The following is a 19,377-nucleotide window of genomic DNA, read 5'->3' on the forward strand; positions in this document are numbered from 1 at the left end:
TTCTCCATCCATTAATCACTCCCTCACTCACTAATGTCCTTGTGTCCTTGAGAAAGGCTCTCCCTTTCCTGGTTTTCCTGAATAGAAATCCTCTTGCCTCTTGGGTGAATAGGGTTATGGGTTGTGCAGAGGGTGTTGGTCCACTGAGCATCTTAGAGACTGTCCTTTATGGAGCCTAATGATCCTCACTGGGGAATGAGGCCAGGGTCCTAACTGTGGTTAGTTAGAGAGGGAAAGAAGGACAAGGGAAACTCAGATGTCCCTTCATGGCCCCTGGAGTTAGAGGACTTACCCCTTTGCACCTGGGATCAGGAGACCTCATTTCCTCGAGGACACGCACACTCAGACGTTAATCTTGAGTGTGGGTTCCTTTCTGGGGTCCAGGGCTGTTGTTAGCCACCAGGAATGACAGTGCTCTCCATGCTGAGTGGAGCCATTTTTGCCAGGAAAGAGAGCCCATGGTCACGCCTTGTGCAAAGCATCCCACGCCAGGGGCTCCCATGCCTACATTCCTGTCCTGAAAGGAAGCCACTCAGAGGCAAGGTGGGTCCAACCACCTCCCATGTGTTCACTCATCACTGTGTTCCAGCAGTCACCCCAGTGAACAGTCCTGATGGGATTGGATGTGGCTCAGAATGTCACCCTCATGAGCTCTACCCTGCCACAGCTGCAGTTCTGCAGTGGGAGAAACTCAAAACCTCAAAACACATGCACATGAAAGAAAAGAGCAAGAGCCAGAGCCCAAACAGGCCAGGTGTGGCAAAGACAGCTGGAGTGCCTAGGTTGGGACTCAGAATTATGTCAGTGGGGTGGCATTGCTGCTGGCACCAGCATGATAACCGAGAGCCAGCCCTGCTCATTTTGGGGAGCAGTGTGTTGGGGAAGGCAGCAGAAATTGAGAGGCAGGATTGAGTTTGGCCCTAGGAGGAGGTTGGGTAAGAGGCCAGTGTGGGTTGGAGAGCCTGGGCAGATAGACAGAGGCCAGGGCACACCCCAAAGCCTGGAGACTGCACTTGATGTCCAGGGTTGTGAAACACCACTTCCCCTCTTACTCACAACTGAGAGCAAGGGGCATTGATGAGTTCAGTTTGTGTGCGGCTGCATCCAAGGTGGCTCGGCTAGGAACCTCTGTTTCCTTGACTCAGGAGGCTGGGAGTCCAGGCTCCACTGAGGCTCGGCTGGGAGGATCGGAGTCTGAGTTTATGCCTGTGTTCCCTGTAGGATCCATGTTGGCTGAGCCTCAGTGTTTTTGTAATGAGAGGATGGGTGACCGTCATGTCTTTATCACAGGACACACTTGCTAAATGGATTTGTTTGCTCTGAGGAGGAAAGAGAGAGGGGGGAGTGGTGCTGGAGACAGGGATGCAGACAGGGGTCATGGACTTGGCATAACTCAGTCTTGGAGGTGATATCCCATCACCTGTACCCACTTCAATTCCCATGAATCCAGAGGCTGAGCCCCCTTGAGGTGAGGGGTGAACCGGTTCTGGGCAGCAGGATGCTGTGGTACCTCGGAGTCTCTGTGAGACCCCAACACTAGACACACTTGGCCCTTTTGAAATCTTAGGAGAAGCCTTGGGAAGTTGTATGGCAGAGGGGAGCAGCCTCTGCATCTCAGTCCCCTCCAACTTGCCATGGTGTAGAGAGGGAACTGCAGCCACGATGGGACGGACATTGGCCATGTCCCTGTGTGGGACACAGGCCTGATTGAGTTAGGGTGCATTCTTTGTCTCTCCCTTTCTTGTGATTATCCCATCTCTACATTTGTGCTTTAGCCACCTGTGAGTCCCATCTCTGGTTTCAGAGAGAACAGAGGGTGTTATGGGCCAATAGACACAATAAACCCTAGAGATTAGATGCTACCCTACTTTCCAGAAAAGACTGGGCACACCATGAGTTGCACAATGATGGGACCAGGGTCCAAAAGCTGCTGAGAGGGAAGGACTGGTTGTGAATGCATTTTTGAAGGCTCCAAGCTGGAACTCTAGTGGCACCAAGCAGGGCAGATGCTGGTGGGGATGTTTGGGTAGTTGTTGGTGAACACCTGCGCACCTGAGATGGGTAGGCATGGAGGAGAAATCGGCAGCCCATAGGGCTGTTGAAAGTGGTCTTATGTGAAAAGAGGCTCAGGTATGGGCACAGGAAATGACATCATTGCCTTGACAATGGATCAAACAGAACATGGAACCCTGGTATCCAGGCACCCACTTCACTGACCAAGCCATCCGAGCTCACTTGGTTGGAGCCACTGGAGGGAGAAGGATGTTCTCCTGTGGTTGCAGACAATGCCGAGCCTCAGGCTCCCAGGAATCTCAGGGGGGCCAACTAGCCCTTTTGTGGATACACTGTGTGAGGCTTCATCTTAGACGCCAGAGCCTCTGGCGATTGTCGCAGAGGAGCTCAAGAGTAACAGTGAGTAGCACAGGGCAGGTGAGCCCAGCAGGCCCTCTAGTCTGATCCCTGATGAATGGCCCAGGACTCCTATTCTGACTCTGTGTGTGTGTGTGTGTGTGTGTGTGTGTGTGTGTGTGTGTGTGTGTGTTTGTACTGATGGGAACTGTCCCATTGTGCTTTGACTCTAGTGTATTGGCACAAGTCATTTTTCTGTTTGTCACCATTTCCATTTTGAACCCACCATTCTTGGTCCCAACCCAGGGTGAAAATGATCAGAACACGGAGGAGCCCTTCAGGGTTCAGAGCCTTGAACCTTACAGGCAGGACCAGCTTAGGAATGAGCTCCTGCCTGTCATTTGTGGGAGGAGCCTACATTTCAGCAGCAACATGGGGTTAATCTCCTGGGATTTCATCCCCACCCAGCAGGTGCTGGATCTCTTGTTCCCAAAACAGCCACCTTCTTCAGTCTTTACTCCTGGTGCCACTCCACATCCTCCAAGGGGACAAGAACCTCAGGTTCTGGATGGATGTTGTAGAATGCCCACAGAGCCAACTGCCAGGCTGGGTGGGGTGCAGTTGCTGGGCTTTGCTGATGTTGTCATCCCCCACAGTTCTTGGAACCTTCTGTGGCAGTGGCATCCAGGACCCCAGCAGCTGTGAGTAGCAGCTCCTCACTGCTTCACTCCAGCGAGCAGGTGGAAGACAGCCGCGTTGTTCACGTCCTCCTAGAGGGACAGAGCCTGAGGGAGACAAAGCGCATCCCGGTAAGCCCGACAGCAGGGCTGCCTCCTGGGTGTCCACACAGTGGAAGGCAGGAGACACAGCCAACCCCAGGGCTATGGTGGGAAATAAAGAAGAGAGAGGTCCGTCTTAAGGGCTTGACCTGAGGAGGGAGAGCATCAGCATGCCCAGCTTCAGTGGTGAGTGGGCCTGTGTATTGTGGGTTTTGCAGGCCAGAAGTGCAGACGGAAGTGCTGTGGACAGATGAAGGCAGAGATATGTCCAGGGTGCAGGCTGCAGTGCCTAGAACTTGGTATTCTCAATGAGTGAAGTTGGAGCAGAGGAGGTGGCAGTGACTTGTCACATGTGTAGGAGGGGATGTGTTCCTGGTGGCAGGGAAGAGAACCTCCTTAGCATGACTAGGTGTAGGAATTTGGGGTCGGGATCACCAGGGGGGTCATGCCAAAGCTTCGGAATGTTAGGCTTTGCATGTAGGTAAATACGGAGCTAAAGGGGTTCTTGGCAGAATTTCTATGGATGTGCAGTAGACACGCTAATGCTGCAGGTGTCCAGCTGCAGAGGAGACATGTTCAGTGACTGCCAGTGCTGAGTCAAGTACATCATTACAACCAGACCCGCACCGAGCTTCCAGAGGCCAGGGCCTCTCAAAGCTATCATGAAGCACTCAAGTGCACACTCTTGTATCTGAGTCTGTTTTGTGTTGTGGCAGTCAGGACCCAAATTTTCAGTGCATCTGCCTCTTGCACCCACAAAGGCAGCCTGCATCCCAGATCACACTTGGTGCGCAGATCCCTGGCCCATTGCTCTCATCTCAGTGAGATGAGAGTGTGTCTGTGCATAGGCAGTTTGGTCCTTTGACATGAGTGGAATGTGGCTCCCCAGGGGGAGGGGAGATGGCAGGTACAGGCAGATATTTGTACCAGGATTGTTCTAGTAGCACATTGCAAGAACCCAGGTGGTATATGGAGGACACACTCAGGTAGCAGGATAACAAGATTGTGCCCTTGTATATGTAGCTGAGATTTCTCCTGAAGGTTTGACCACAGTCTTCTGGGTAGCTCTTCTAAAAGCCATTCTCTGATGACATTTGTCCCACCCTGATCCAGGTGACCTTTCAGGAGACGGTGACAAGCCTCATCCGCAGGGCCTTGGACCAAAATTTGTTGCAGCATGAGGATGTGGACAACTTTGAGCTGCTGTATATGATGTCTGAGGATGAGAGTAAGTAGGACAATCAGACAGTGGGGAGACATGATCCACAGTGGGCTCAGGATAACTGACAGCCAAGAGAAAGTGGGCCGTGGCCCCAAAATACCAAAGTGTGATGGGCCTGGCGGAGACTCTGAGGGGTTGTGGGTGTTTTGTGGTATAATCCTTGAGTGCCACCTAACAATTCTCTCCACTTCGCTCTGCAGAAATCAAGGTCTCTGACCACTCACTCGTGTGTCTGTCCATGAATCTGGGAATACAATATTTCATGGTGAGGAAACGCCCCCAGGTCAAGGGAAAGGAGGTAAACACCTACCTTATTCAAGCTGTGCATGTGCTGCCATTCCACTCCGACCTGAGGAAATAAGAAGCCTCAGCACCTGGACATATTTGCTGGAAGCCCATAGAGCCCACTGACAGTCTGGGGTGTCTTTCTGTTTCTGGGTTTGCTGATGTTCCATCCCCCACAGTTCTCAGAATCAACCTGCAAGTCCTCCAGCCCGCTTTCCCACAAGCAGGTGGGAGACACCTGCTTAATTCGTGTCCACTTAGAAACACAAAGTCCAGAGATGGCCAAGAGTGTTCTGGTAAGCCTGGGAGCAGGGGTGTCCCGTGGTGCTTACACCTGGGTGGGGAGCAGACACTGGTCCAATACCATGGACTACTCATGCCCTCTTGAATTTGGAGCTTCTGGATGATCAGGAGGATAGATGGGAATCAAGAAGGGAGAGGTCAGTGTGAAGGGCTGGAGCTGAGATGAGCGAGTGCAGCAGCTTGTCCACTGCCATGTCTGAGGGAGTCTGTGTGTCAGGTGGCAGCATGCAGTCCAGAAGGGCAGGGACAGGTATGGGTGACAGATGAGAATAGGACAGGAACTAGGTTGCAGGTTCCCTTGTATGGGATGCTGACGTCTATGGAGGAGGACAGCAGTGTGAGGTTCTCCATGTTCCTTGAACAAGGAGCTGAGAGAGTCTCTCTGCAGAGTCGATATGGATGTGGAGCAAGCACACTAAATGTCCAGGTAACCCAATGACCACCCTTGCCGGATGAGGTGCCCTCCTACATCCCAGCCAGCACTGAGCCTCTGGAGGCCAGGAGCTCTCGTGGCTATCTTTCAGCTCTCCTGTGTGTGGTCATGTTCCTGGGTCTGTTTTTGGCCCTGGCAATCCAGACCAAAGCCTCTAGGTTTTGTGCCTAGGCCATTCCCAATGCCGCCTGCATCCTCGGGCAGACCTGGGATCTTGGAGGCTATTGTCCCATTCCTCCCAACTTGTGGGATGAGATTGCATCTGTATGCAGGTAGTGGGGTCCTTTCACTCCGAGAGGAGTGCAGCTCCACAAAGAGCAATGGCAGGCCCAGGAAGTCCTATGTACAAGGATTGGGCTAGTAGCCTGTGGGAAGAGCCCACACGATGAGCAGGAGGTCAGCCTCGGGTAGTAGGGTCATGGATGTTGCCCTTGTATTTAGAGTGGAGGTGCCTCCAGAATGCCCCTGCCCACTGTCCTTGAGTAGTCACTTCAAGGCCCATTTCCTGAAGGCCTGTCTCCCATGCTGCTCCAGGTGACCTGCCACGATAGGGCTCCTGTCGTCATCCGCAGCGCCCTCGACCTACACTTCCTTACTGAGGAGAATCCAGAGGATTATGAGCTGGGCCAAATCATCTCTCGCCGTCAGAGTAAGTGAGACAATCAGATAGCAGAGAGCAAGGGTCAGGATGTGGACTCAGGTCAACTCTTAGCAACAAAGACTAGTCTCTGACCCCCAAGAACACTCCAACAGGTGTGTTGGGTTCGTGCACAAAGCCAACTGCACTTCTGCTGGTGGAAGGTCTTGAGGTCCAATGGTATACCCCGGTGGATATTGCGGCTCCCCACCAGGTGCCCTCCCCTGGACATGAACAGGCATCCAAAGCTGACATCTTTGAGGAGTGAGGAGGAAAGCCTCTCTCCAGGAGCAGTATGTTTTCATGGTCTGGGATAGGAGTGGTTTCAAAGGAACATGGGAATGCATGGGCTAAAGAGGGAACTGGCATTTTGTGGACTGAAGCAGTACTATTGAAAGCCTTCTGTGTGACCAAAAAACCACTGCCTGGGCAGAGCATTGCCAGGATTCTAGCAAGCAGTAACAGGATGAAATTGGGAAGAAAACACAGCCTGGGAGACAGCCTGAATCATCTGTTTTTGCATAAATTCCATGGTCTTACGCACCTGAGTCCACTAGGCAAGGAGTGATCACAATAGCCAGGTTGTGATCCCTAACTAAAGTCAGATGAGGGCTTCCTGAGCACGTAGCCACAGAGCTCATCTGATAATAATGCCAGCGCTTTTTCGTTGGTTGGTTGGTTGGTTTTTGTGAGCCAAACACCACAGCAGCCATTATCCCAGCCTATGTACCCTGAAGACCACCATCCCTATGAGTTCTAGGATCACTTGTCTCCTATCTTAACCTACTGTTAGGTTAGTAGAGTCTATGGAAGAGGAAGTCTGTCTGGGGCCTTGGTAGCCTAAGAAATTCATAGCAGAGATCTCCACATCCAACCCAGAAGGGATGGAGAACAGGCTCTAGGTTAGAGGAGGGCGACAGGAAACACATGTTCAGAGGAAGGAGAAGCGGCTGTTGTATTCCCCCACTCGGGGTCATGGCACCACTGGGCCATACACCATGTTGGAGGGAAGCAGTCCCTTTGCTGGTCTTTGGAACCATTGTTCTCAGTAGGGCAGTATTTGGAATGTGGCCTCCATTCTCAGAAGCCTGGTTCACATGGAGGCGGGCTCCACCAATGCAGAAGCATGGCTCTAACGTGGTATCCGTGCTGGTCAGCCTGTCCTCACTGTGGCCATACTTGAGGAAAATAACTCAGAGGAGGAATCCTAGGCCTTTTTTCTCTGGGTTTCATAGCTTTCTCTTTGGTTGTGCACTGAGGCTGTCCATAAAGCTCTAGTGTGTGGCAGTGGAGAGCTCCTCAGCCCTTGCCACAAAGGCATAGACTGGGAGAGAGAGAACGAGGCTGGCAGAGAGGGAGAGAGAGAAAGATGGAGAGGGAGGACCTCTCCTTGGAGAATGAGGATTCAGTGGAGCCAACAGGAACAAGGTACTGTTGCCCAGGGCACAACCCTGTTTAGGTCTTACTCCAACCATGCTCAACCTTTCTTCCAGTCCCTCCCACCCCCCAGTAGTGTATTCATCTTGAATGAGAATTTCATGTTGACATCAGAGCACTCACCATCCAATGCTTCCCTCCAAACCCACCTATGAAGATGGCTCATGTGGGGACTGAATCTTCGGCACAGGAGCCTTTTGTGGGAGATTTCAGATGCAAACCCTAGTGGTGTGCTTTGGCAGATGCAAGAGGACCTGAGATATTCTGGAGTCCAAAGCCTTCGGTAGGAACAGACATTAGGTCTGTTGAAGTGCTCTGCCTAGTTCTTCCTCAGGGAGGACTGTGGAGGCTGTCTTTGTTGGTATTGGTGCTGAATTGGAGAGCTCTCAGGTGTGTGGCTCTGGCCTTTTCTGGCACAGGCTCTCAGATGTTGGCGTGTCCTAGGGAGCACCTCCTGAGTGCCACCTTCTTTTTGTACACCCCTCTCTCCCCAGAGCGGAGGATTCCAGCAGAGGCCAACGTATTTTATGCCAAGAATCCTCACAAAAAATCCAACTTTGTGCTGAGGAAAAGGAGCCTCTCCCAAAAGAATGATGGGTGGATCGAGCCTCAACCTCCCTCTCGTCCTGCAAAGAAGGCTCCTGCCCTCCTGAGGATGCTTGCAAAACCATTCTGGGGCTGTGTGCCAGGGCGGGGCTGAGGCAGCCCAGGAATATTTACATTGATTACTATTTTCTTCAAAGTTTGAATCTATAGTTTGCCATTGTCCTTGACCTTGTTTAGTAACACAGTTGTTACTCTATCCTGTATTTGTTGTTTCCATTAATATATTATTATTATTTTAAAATATATATGTTTTTGTTACCTGATCTACTGTGATGATTTGAGTATACTAAATGTAGCAGTGATTCCTAAAGGACACATCCAAACCAACAGGAAGGAATGCTTCATTCTATCAGCAAGAACTTTGGTTTTTAGGAGTTTGGCAGATGGCATTATCTGAGTCAGTTTTCCAATGGGGGCAATGAAGTATCAGCTATGATGGTACAAACACAAACAAAGACACACAAACACACACAAGAGCACACACACTCACTGAGAGATAGATAGACAGATGGAGTTGGTCTCTGCTGAAATACTTTGGAGACATGGTTCTGATTTCTCCCCTTTTGGAGTATTTTCAATTGCACAAGGTGTCTTGCAAATGAACCCATGTCTGAGGAAGACATGCATGTGTACTTCACATGCCACTTTTCACATAGCAGGAAGGTCATGTAATATTTTTCATGCAGCTGTCTTTTGACTGTGAACCATCCCATGAGGTCAGCTGTGGAATTTTCAACTTGTAGCATCACAATGGGGATCCACTCTTTGGATTTGGGGATATTTCCGATTTTCTTGATTCAGATTGGAATGATATATATATTAGTTTTTGATGAAAATTCTGCATTTGATGGTAATGAATGTCGTGCATCTAGGAATCTGTAGAGTGCAGACAATGAATGGATGCCTACTGTTGTCTGGACTGGTCTGAAAAGTCCTGTAGCATCTGAGCATGTGTGAGGGCTGTACAGGTCTTGCCAAAAGTCCAGGTCAGATGATCCTGCACAAAGCTGAACTCCTAGTGGTCTCCACAACAGTGTAAGGGCCAAGGAGAAACTCACTTCCACACAGAAGTTGGGAAGCTACCTTATGAAGGTGATCATAGATACGGGATTATTAATATATCCAGGTTGGCATCTATTATTTTTTTAGCTTTTGACTTTCGCAGCTGTGGGCATCTTGACAACCATCAACTCCCTGTAAGCACAGACAACTCTATAAGAACCTGAGGATAAATTTCCCTGTGCATGTCCCCTTGTGAAACTGCTTAAGCACCACCTGGTTTACACACAGGTGGAATTTCTAGATCAAAGTGTGCATGTTTACTTCTTTGACTAAGCACTGCCAGGTGGCTCTTCTGCATAGCTCTACCTGTGGCCAGGATTGTATTATCTAGCTTTCTAACTTTTGCATGTTGAGTAGATACATAGTGGGAGCACACTGTTTTTGTTGGTATTTTTCTTGGTATCTATTCTGATGCTTTTCACTGGGGGATTTTTTCCTGTGAAAATGGGCTTCCTCTACTTGACCTTATTTTCTTCTTTTTAAAATTTTTTCAATGTGACTTTTTAATTTTAGTTTTATTAAAGACATTGCCCCTTGCTTGCATAGTCTATATCTAAAGCACTAGTCCTTGCTCCAAGGCCCAGCTTGCTCTCAGCTGCCCCAGGAGGGGAACAGTCTTTGGCGGTAGACAAGAGACGCCCCTGCAGGGGGCACAAGTGCTTTGGCCCTCTGGTGTCTTGCCAGCAGTGCTTCTCATGCTCACAGAGGGTTTCAGACACTGAGTCAATGGTCCAGGTGGTCTTTTGTTCAGTCTGATCTCAAATTGAGCTCCTCTGAGAGGTCATATTGAAGTCCTTGTGTGTACCTGACCCATCATTTTAAACAATATTCCAAGTTCACTTTTTGTGTGTACGTGGGTTCTGGGGATTGAACCCAGGGCCTTGAGCCTGTGAGGCAAGTGACCTACCTGAGCTACACCCTCAGAGACCCCTGTAAAAGTATTTCCCCTTTGCCTCGGGGTCTAAGTTGCCAAGGCTGACCTCAAACGTTCCTCTTGCCTCAGCCTCCCTGGTGGCTGGCATGACAGGCATGCACCTGGGACTGTCACACTCGAGCCTGTGATGGGAACTCATGTGCATCTGTCCAGGGCTGAGCATGGTTAGGCAGAGCTGTGCTCCAGGCTCCCTGCAGGGCTGTGGAGGCTTCTGCTGCCCAGCAGCCCTGGTGCCATGGCCAGGGCTCCTCCCAGCCGAGGGCAGGCAGCTGCCCATTGCTGTAGGCTGACCTTATTTTCTTCTTATGGCACTCGTCCGTTCTCTGGAGTATGTTGTATGGTTTGTCCATTAGGAGTCTAACAGGTCCTCTAGAACCTTCAAACAATTAGTAAAATTCCTGAACAGTAAGTGAGCGCGCGCAGAAATTGGGCTAATATTTTGGGAAGAACAATGTTGGATGATATATTCATGGCTTGAATATATCATCCAACATGAAGTTATATTTTATTACTTACAAAATAATAAAATAATGAAGCAATACCATGGGCTGAGCTAAAATAGATCCTTAGGATCTTAGGCATTCTGTAATAAATCTGTGTCACTTGAAGTATAGAGTTGATCGACTCTGAGTAATGAAACAGAAGTAAAGGTATCAAAGCCAATGATCATCTGTTTCCAATTTTCTGTGATTTGGTTCAAGTGGTAAAGTGGTGATATTTATTAATAATGGATCGAATAGGTTCATAATTGTTTTAGAGTACAATTAGATGCCTTCAAACTTTAGGCTACATGGGCACATTTGAGAACGGTTCCAGCCATTCTCTCATCCTTTGGGTCATTCCCCTCCTATGTCCTGTGAGACATTTTCTATGTGAGGCTTTAAGAAGAAGAAGAGAATATTCTGTAAAGAAAACCTTGTGATCTGTGCAGTATGAAGTTGAATGGATTCATTCAGAAATCAGAAATTCTATTGAAAGATATTTATTGGCATGAGCCAAATAAAACCTATTTTTAGGCATCCTGGTGAAGACAAGGTTTTATCTTTATGTCTCATTTTCTATGTTTTGTTGTTGTTGTTGTTGTTAGAATGAAATTCATATGTTGCCAGACCATTCTATCAGATGTGTAACTAGATGCCATTTAAATTACCCACTTTTACATGGTAGACAGTTTTTAATGAACACTGCCTGTCTGCACCTTTTTTAAAAACAGGACTGGGATCAGAAGCCCAAATACCAATGGTTAGCTGGAGCATATTTTTCATTTGGCCTATCTGTCAGTATTCCCTGAGGTCATCTGTGCAATCAGCTTCGTTACTCCTGCTCCCTCACTGGATTTCATAGAAACCATATGCTATGTATGAATCAGGGACACCAAGCCCACAACATAGCATTCTTGGAATATCCAAAGTCCCACTTTTCACTTCGCCATGCCTGAGATCAGCAGTAATATTTATCAGCAAATGTGAGATTTTCAAAGATCCAATTCTATGTGCTCCTTTCTCATAGAGCCTTAGGCAGGGATATAGCATACATAAATATTAAGTAAAGTCCATAGTTTTTAAAATGTCATCCATTGAATAGTTGACACATGTCTGAGATACTTTTTATTTTGGAGGAGGTATTATTTAATAGGGAATTCCAACAGCTACCTAATAGTGAAATGAGAAGTCTTGCATCCATTTTATTTTGTTTCTGATGATTTTTATGAGTAAGGGTAAGATACTTCCTTGTTCTGATGCAGATGTTGCCCACTTTTGTGAATGGATGCGGGGTGTCACCTACTACTTGCATATCTGCATATTGGGCTTGACACTGCTATCGTACTTGGTAGTTGGCAAAAAGTCAATACTGAAGTTAAGCTCTTGTGTTCTAGCAGCAGAGCTGAAGATCCTTGATGTGCCACCTTCTGCAATCCATGCTGCTCTCTTCATGTTCCTTATTGACTTCCTGGTGATGAGCATCATGGTCTCCTGGTCTTGAGAATGGCCAAGCATTGCTCTGTGAATGTGGAAGATGGGCATGTGGAAGGCTCCAGGGAGGAGGGATCATTGAACATGTACTCGAATCCATGTGCCTGTTGAATGACCTGTTTTTTTATTTTTGGGTTTTAAGGGAGACACTGCCCTAAAACACTTCTGTGCAGCTGGGGATGCAGGCTTCTGCTTCACCTTGCAGGAAGCATTAACGAATCCTTTCCAGAAGACATGAGAAGAGAGAAGTGAGCCTCTGGTATCATGCAGGTTCCTTGCATTGCCCATGGGCTAGAAGAGAGAAGAGTTGCTTCATGAGATTTGATCCCCTTTTTCCTGAAAAGTTCCACACAGAGGTGAGTCCCCAGCATGTTTAGAAATCATTTCAGACACCTTTCTGGACGGAATTGAATCAGAGCCCCTGATGATGTGGAAGAGCTAAAGATGGGTTTGCTATGAATTTTCTATTTCATTCATCAGGGCCTGAGTCAAGTCAGTCATTGTGCTGTCAACACATGAGCTGCTGGTCAAATGTGAGGAAGTGGTCTTGCTTTATTGAAAACACCACCCTGATTCAGTGAGCCAGAGGCAGCCTGCAGTCCCTGTTTTCCTGTAAAGGCAGATTGCTGTGGATGGCCTCTGGCCTCGTCATGCAGCCCTGCTCAGAGTAGGGGATTGAGGGACCAGGCAGATCCCTAGTTCCTTTTGACCTTTATTGCCATTGGGCCACCCCAGGGTCCTTGGACTCTACCTGGTCTTCTGGCCTGGGTCAGGGGATGTGAGGTTTGGAATCCCCCTCTGTGGCAGGATCCCAGCCCCCCAGCCACTTGAGGTCAGCACATCCTTCCCTAATTGTGTTAGAGTTGGAGACTTCTCCCACCCATCCTCATCCATGCTCATCCCACATTTTGTAGCTTGGCACCTGAGGACCTTTATTCATTGACTTAGTTGTTAGTGATGATGGTTACTAAGACTAAGTGACTCTTTCAAGTCACATCACTTGCATGGTAGGGCTAGAGCATGGATCTTCCTAATTGATTTCATGGGACTCTCTCATGGAAACTGTGACTGCTTCCTAAACACACACTCTACATTTGGAGTGTCAAAATTCTTGCCACTGCCTCCTTGGCAAGTGTATCTTGTCTTCTACGTGGGAATTTCACAAATATTTTCCTTTGGTTTGTGGAGGTCATGCAGAAGGGATTTCATTTGAAATAGCCCAAACAAGAAATACCAGTTGTCTTTTTCGCACATGGATGTGTGTAGTGAACACCCCTTTCTGTGTGCTTGCATGAGTTACTCCTTTGAATTTGTTGAAGAATGGTTGGCTGGGGAGCAAGTTAACGAGAGATGGATATCAATGGTTGTCAAGTATTCTGACGTGAAGAATGTATTGAGGATGTGAAGGCTTTTCTAGCCAGTTCCTATGGCTCAGTCAGGGATCAGTCAGAGGATTCTGTCTGGTAGACTCTTTGGCACAGATGTCAAAGTGGCCTGGTCTTACCCTGTCCAGGACTGAATGCTGAGCTTGAGTGGGAGCTTCTTGTCATTTCAAGCATTTCCATGAGTCTGTCCTCTGTTCTCTTGTATCCAAGTGGTTTCTAATAGGAAAGCAGAACAAAAATTGAAAGTATGGTGATTGATTATTTTTACCAATGTTATTTCAATCCACTTTGTTTAATACGAAATTACTTTATGCTAGTAAGATTTCATATGTGAGGAAATAATGAAAATATTGGGGTTAGGGGATGAGAATATGCAAATCAAACATTTTTGAGCACCAAGACCCGTTTTTTGTTTTTGTTTTTGTTTTTTTTTTAACTTAAATATTATTAAGTGCCAGAGGACCACTGCTGCCATTCAGCCTCAACAACCTCCAGGTCCAGCCTCCAGGTGGCCCATTTCACCAGGGTGTGTGGGACCACACTGTCCTGGGATGAGAGAACAGTACCCACGGATGTTGACATCTCACAGAGTAGATATTGCCAGTGACAGTAGGGAGCTATTGGCACATGAGGAAGGGAAGAGCTCTCAGGATGGCAAGAGGGGGCCGCTTCGAGACTCATTGGGTATGGCACGAGGCTGCTGGGTGTGGTGTTGGCCTGGGCCCACTGAGTGGGGCAGATCCGTGGTCTGTGTTTCTGTACCCTCCTCTGTAGCCTGTGTTGGCAGCAGATCAGGGAATTGCGATCAGAAGTGCTCCCAGTAACACAGGCACCAGCCCCCAGAGTGTGTGCCTATCCGTTTCCCCACCTGGCCTGACTTAGTGCCTGTCTTGCCTCAGGGCTGAGACCCTACAATCTCTGATGAGGGTGTCTGTGGTCCAGATCCAACCTGCATGGCCAACATGCTCAGACCTTCAGCTGGGTCCTAGGCTGCTGCAACCAAACTCTGTTAACTGGGTGGCCGACAACAGAGGAAGTGTCTTCCGTTGAGCTCCAGAGGCTCAACACAGTAGGTGTTGGGCTGTCCCAGTGCCATAACCCCTCCCAGGTTTCAAGGGGACTGTCTCCCCAACTCTCCCAGCCCTTGCCCACTCTCCTATTGCTGCCCACGATCTGTGGTTCCCATATGGGCATCCCGCCCTGGCTCCAACCTCACATATCCGGTATCCCCCAGTCTGGGTCCAGACTCTCCCCTTCCTACAAGAATATCAGATATTGGATTTGGTCCCAGTTGATGCTGTGTTCCATCATGTGAGCTCTTAGCTTCATCACTGTGCAAAGACTCTTTTCCCACACAAGTTCGCACGACTTTTGGCTGGCTAAGAATTTTCAGGCGACACTTTTCTAATGAGTACACTTTCCTTCCTTCCGATCTCCCACCAGTGAGCATTCCTCGCACCCTTGTCCTAGTTCCTTTATGGCAGTTTCCCTCCTTATGGCTGAGAGGACCTAGTGACCCCTGAATTCACACGTTCTCCTTAATCACCAACACACTGCAGAATTCTCCAGGGGGCCATATATGCTCCTGGAAGTTGGTGTTGGAAATAGTTCTCCATCCATTAATCACTCCCTCACTCACTAATGTCCTTGTGTCCTTGAGAAAGGCTCTCCCTTTCCTGGTTTTCCTGAATAGAAATCCTCTTGCCTCTTGGGTGAATAGGGTTATGGGTTTTGCAGAGGGTGTTGGTCCACTGAGCATCTTAGAGACTGTCCTTTATGGAGCCTAATGATCCTCACTGGGGAATGAGGCCAGGGTCCTAACTGTGGTTAGTTAGAGAGGGAAAGAAGGACAAGGGAAACTCAGATGTCCCTTCATGGCCCCTGGAGTTAGAGGACTTACCCCTTTGCACCTGGGATCAGGAGACCTCATTTCCTCGAGGACACGCACACTCAGACGTTAATCTTGAGTGTGGGTTCCTTTCTGGGGTCCAGGGCTGTTGTTAGCCACCAGGAATGACAGTGCTCTCCATGCTGAGTGGAGCCATTTTTGCCAGGAAAGAGAGCCCATGGTCACGCCTTGTGCAAAGCATCCCACGCCAGGGGCTCCCATGCCTACATTCCTGTCCTGAAAGGAAGCCACTCAGAGGCAAGGTGGGTCCAACCACCTCCCATGTGTTCACTCATCACTGTGTTCCAGCAGTCACCCCAGTGAACAGTCCTGATGGGATTGGATGTGGCTCAGAATGTCACCCTCATGAGCTCTACCCTGCCACAGCTGCAGTTCTGCAGTGGGAGAAACTCAAAACCTCAAAACACATGCACATGAAAGAAAAGAGCAAGAGCCAGAGCCCAAACAGGCCAGGTGTGGCAAAGACAGCTGGAGTGACTAGGTTGGGACTCAGAATTATGTCAGTGGGGTGGCATTGCTGCTGGCACCAGCATGATAACCGAGAGCCAGCCCTGCTCATTTTGGGGAGCAGTGTGTTGGGGAAGGCAGCAGAAATTGAGAGGCAGGATTGAGTTTGGCCCTAGGAGGAGGTTGGGTAAGAGGCCAGTGTGGGTTGGAGAGCCTGGGCAGATAGACAGAGGCCAGGGCACACCCCAAAGCCTGGAGACTGCACTTGATGTCCAGGGTTGTGAAACACCACTTCCCCTCTTACTCACAACTGAGAGCAAGGGGCATTGATGAGTTCAGTTTGTGTGCGGCTGCATCCAAGGTGGCTCGGCTAGGAACCTCTCTTTCCTTGACTCAGGAGGCTGGGAGTCCAGGCTCCACTGAGGCTCGGCTGGGAGGATCGGAGTCTGAGTTTATGCCTGTGTTCCCTGTAGGATCCATGTTGGCTGAGCCTCAGTGTTTTTGTAATGAGAGGATGGGTGACCGTCATGTCTTTATCACAGGACACACTTGCTAAATGGATTTGTTTGCTCTGAGGAGGAAAGAGAGAGGGGGGAGTGGTGCTGGAGACAGGGATGCAGACAGGGGTCATGGACTTGGCATAACTCAGTCTTGGAGGTGATATCCCATCACCTGTACCCACTTCAATTCCCATGAATCCAGAGGCTGAGCCCCCTTGAGGTGAGGGGTGAACCGGTTCTGGGCAGCAGGATGCTGTGGTACCTCGGAGTCTCTGTGAGACCCCAACACTAGACACACTTGGCCCTTTTGAAATCTTAGGAGAAGCCTTGGGAAGTTGTATGGCAGAGGGGAGCAGCCTCTGCATCTCAGTCCCCTCCAACTTGCCATGGTGTAGAGAGGGAACTGCAGCCACGATGGGACAGACATTTGCCATGTCCCTGTGTGGGACACAGGCCTGATTGAGTTAGGGTGCATTCTTTGTCTCTCCCTTTCTTGTGATTATCCCATCTCTACATTTGTGCTTTAGCCACCTGTGAGTCCCATCTCTGGTTTCAGAGAGAACAGAGGGTGTTATGGGCCAATAGACACAATAAACCCTAGAGATTAGATGCTACCCTACTTTCCAGAAAAGACTGGGCACACCATGAGTTGCACAATGATGGGACCAGGGTCCAAAAGCTGCTGAGAGGGAAGGACTGGTTGTGAATGCATTTTTGAAGGCTCCAAGCTGGAACTCTAGTGGCACCAAGCAGGGCAGATGCTGGTGGGGATGTTTGGGTAGTTGTTGGTGAACACCTGCGCACCTGAGATGGGTAGGCATGGAGGAGAAATCGGCAGCCCATAGGGCTGTTGAAAGTGGTCTTATGTGAAAAGAGGCTCAGGTATGGGCACAGGAAATGACATCATTGCCTTGACAATGGATCAAACAGAACATGGAACCCTGGTATCCAGGCACCCACTTCACTGACCAAGCCATCCGAGCTCACTTGGTTGGAGCCACTGGAGGGAGAAGGATGTTCTCCTGTGGTTGCAGACAATGCCGAGCCTCAGGCTCCCAGGAATCTCAGGGGGGCCAACTAGCCCTTTTGTGGATACACTGGGTGAGGCTTCATCTTAGACGCCAGAGCCTCTGGCGATTGTCGTAGAGGAGCTCAAGAGTAACAGTGGGTAGCACAGGGCAGGTGAGCCCAGCAGGCCCTCTAGTCTGATCCCTGATGAATGGCCCAGGACTCCTATTCTGACTCTGTGTGTGTGTGTGTGTGTGTGTGTGTGTGTGTGTGTGTGTGTGTGTGTGTGTGTGTTTGTACTGATGGGAACTGTCCCATTGTGCTTTGACTCTAGTGTATTGGCACAAGTCATTTTTCTGTTTGTCACCAATTCCATTTTGAACCCACCATTCTTGGTCCCAACCCAGGGTGAAAATGATCAGAACACGGAGGAGCCCTTCAGGGTTCAGAGCCTTGAACCTTACAGGCAGGACCAGCTTAGGAATGAGCTCCTGCCTGTCATTTGTGGGAGGAACCTACATTTCAGCAGCAACATGGGGTTAATCTCCTGGGATTTCATCCCCACCCAGCAGGTGCTGGATCTCTTGTTCCCAAAACAGCCACCTTCTTCAGTCTTTACTCCTGGTGCCACTCCACATCCTCCAAGGGGACAAGAACCTCAGGTTCTGGATGGATGTTGTAGAATGCCCACAGAGCCAACTGCCAGGCTGGGTGGGGTGCAGTTGCTGGGCTTTGCTGATGTTGTCATCCCCCACAGTTCTTGGAACCTTCTGTGGCAGTGGCATCCAGGACCCCAGCAGCTGTGAGTAGCAGCTCCTCACTGCTTCACTCCAGCGAGCAGGTGGAAGACAGCCGCGTTGTTCACGTCCTCCTAGAGGGACAGAGCCTGAGGGAGACAAAGCGCATCCCGGTAAGCCCGACAGCAGGGCTGCCTCCTGGGTGTCCACACAGTGGAAGGCAGGAGACACAGCCAACCCCAGGGCTATGGTGGGAAATAAAGAAGAGAGAGGTCCGTCTTAAGGGCTTGACCTGAGGAGGGAGAGCATCAGCATGCCCAGCTTCAGTGGTGAGTGGGCCTGTGTATTGTGGGTTTTGCAGGCCAGAAGTGCAGACGGAAGTGCTGTGGACAGATGAAGGCAGAGATATGTCCAGGGTGCAGGCTGCAGTGCCTAGAACTTGGTATTCTCAATGAGTGAAGTTGGAGCAGAGGAGGTGGCAGTGACTTGTCACATGTGTAGGAGGGGATGTGTTCCTGGTGGCAGGGAAGAGAACCTCCTTAGCATGACTAGGTGTAGGAATTTGGGGTCGGGATCACCTGGGGGGTCATGCCAAAGCTTCGGAATGTTAGGCTTTGCATGTATGTAAATACGGAGCTAAAGGGGTTCTTGGCAGAATTTCTATGGATGTGCAGTAGACACGCTAATGCTGCAGGTGTCCAGCTGCAGAGGAGACATGTTCAGTGACTGCCAGTGCTGAGTCAAGTACATCATGACAACCAGACCCGCACCGAGCTTCCAGAGGCCAGGGCCTCTCAAAGCTATCATGAAGCACTCAAGTGCACACTCTTGTATCTGAGTCTGTTTTGTGTCGTGGCAGTCAGGACCCAAATTTTCAGTGCATCTGCCTCTTGCACCCACAAAGGCAGCCTGCATCCCAGATCACACTTGGTGCGCAGATCCCTGGCCCATTGCTCTCATCTCAGTGAGATGAGAGTGTGTCTGTGCATAGGCAGTTTGGTCCTTTGACATGAGTGGAATGTGGCTCCCCAGGGGGAGGGGAGATGGCAGGTACAGGCAGATATTTGTACCAGGATTGTTCTAGTAGCACATTGCAAGAACCCAGGTGGTATATGGAGGACACACTCAGGTAGCAGGATAACAAGATTGTGCCCTTGTATATGTAGCTGAGATTTCTCCTGAATGTTTGACCACAGTCTTCTGGGTAGCTCTTCTAAAAGCCATTCTCTGATGACATTTGTCCCACCCTGATCCAGGTGACCTTTCAGGAGACGGTGACAAGCCTCATCCGCAGGGCCTTGGACCAAAATTTGTTGCAGCATGAGGATGTGGACAACTTTGAGCTGCTGTATATGATGTCTGAGGATGAGA

The sequence above is a fragment of the Urocitellus parryii genome, chromosome Y, assembly GCF_045843805.1.
Source record: "Urocitellus parryii isolate mUroPar1 chromosome Y, mUroPar1.hap1, whole genome shotgun sequence".
Lineage (NCBI taxonomy): Eukaryota > Metazoa > Chordata > Mammalia > Rodentia > Sciuridae > Urocitellus > Urocitellus parryii.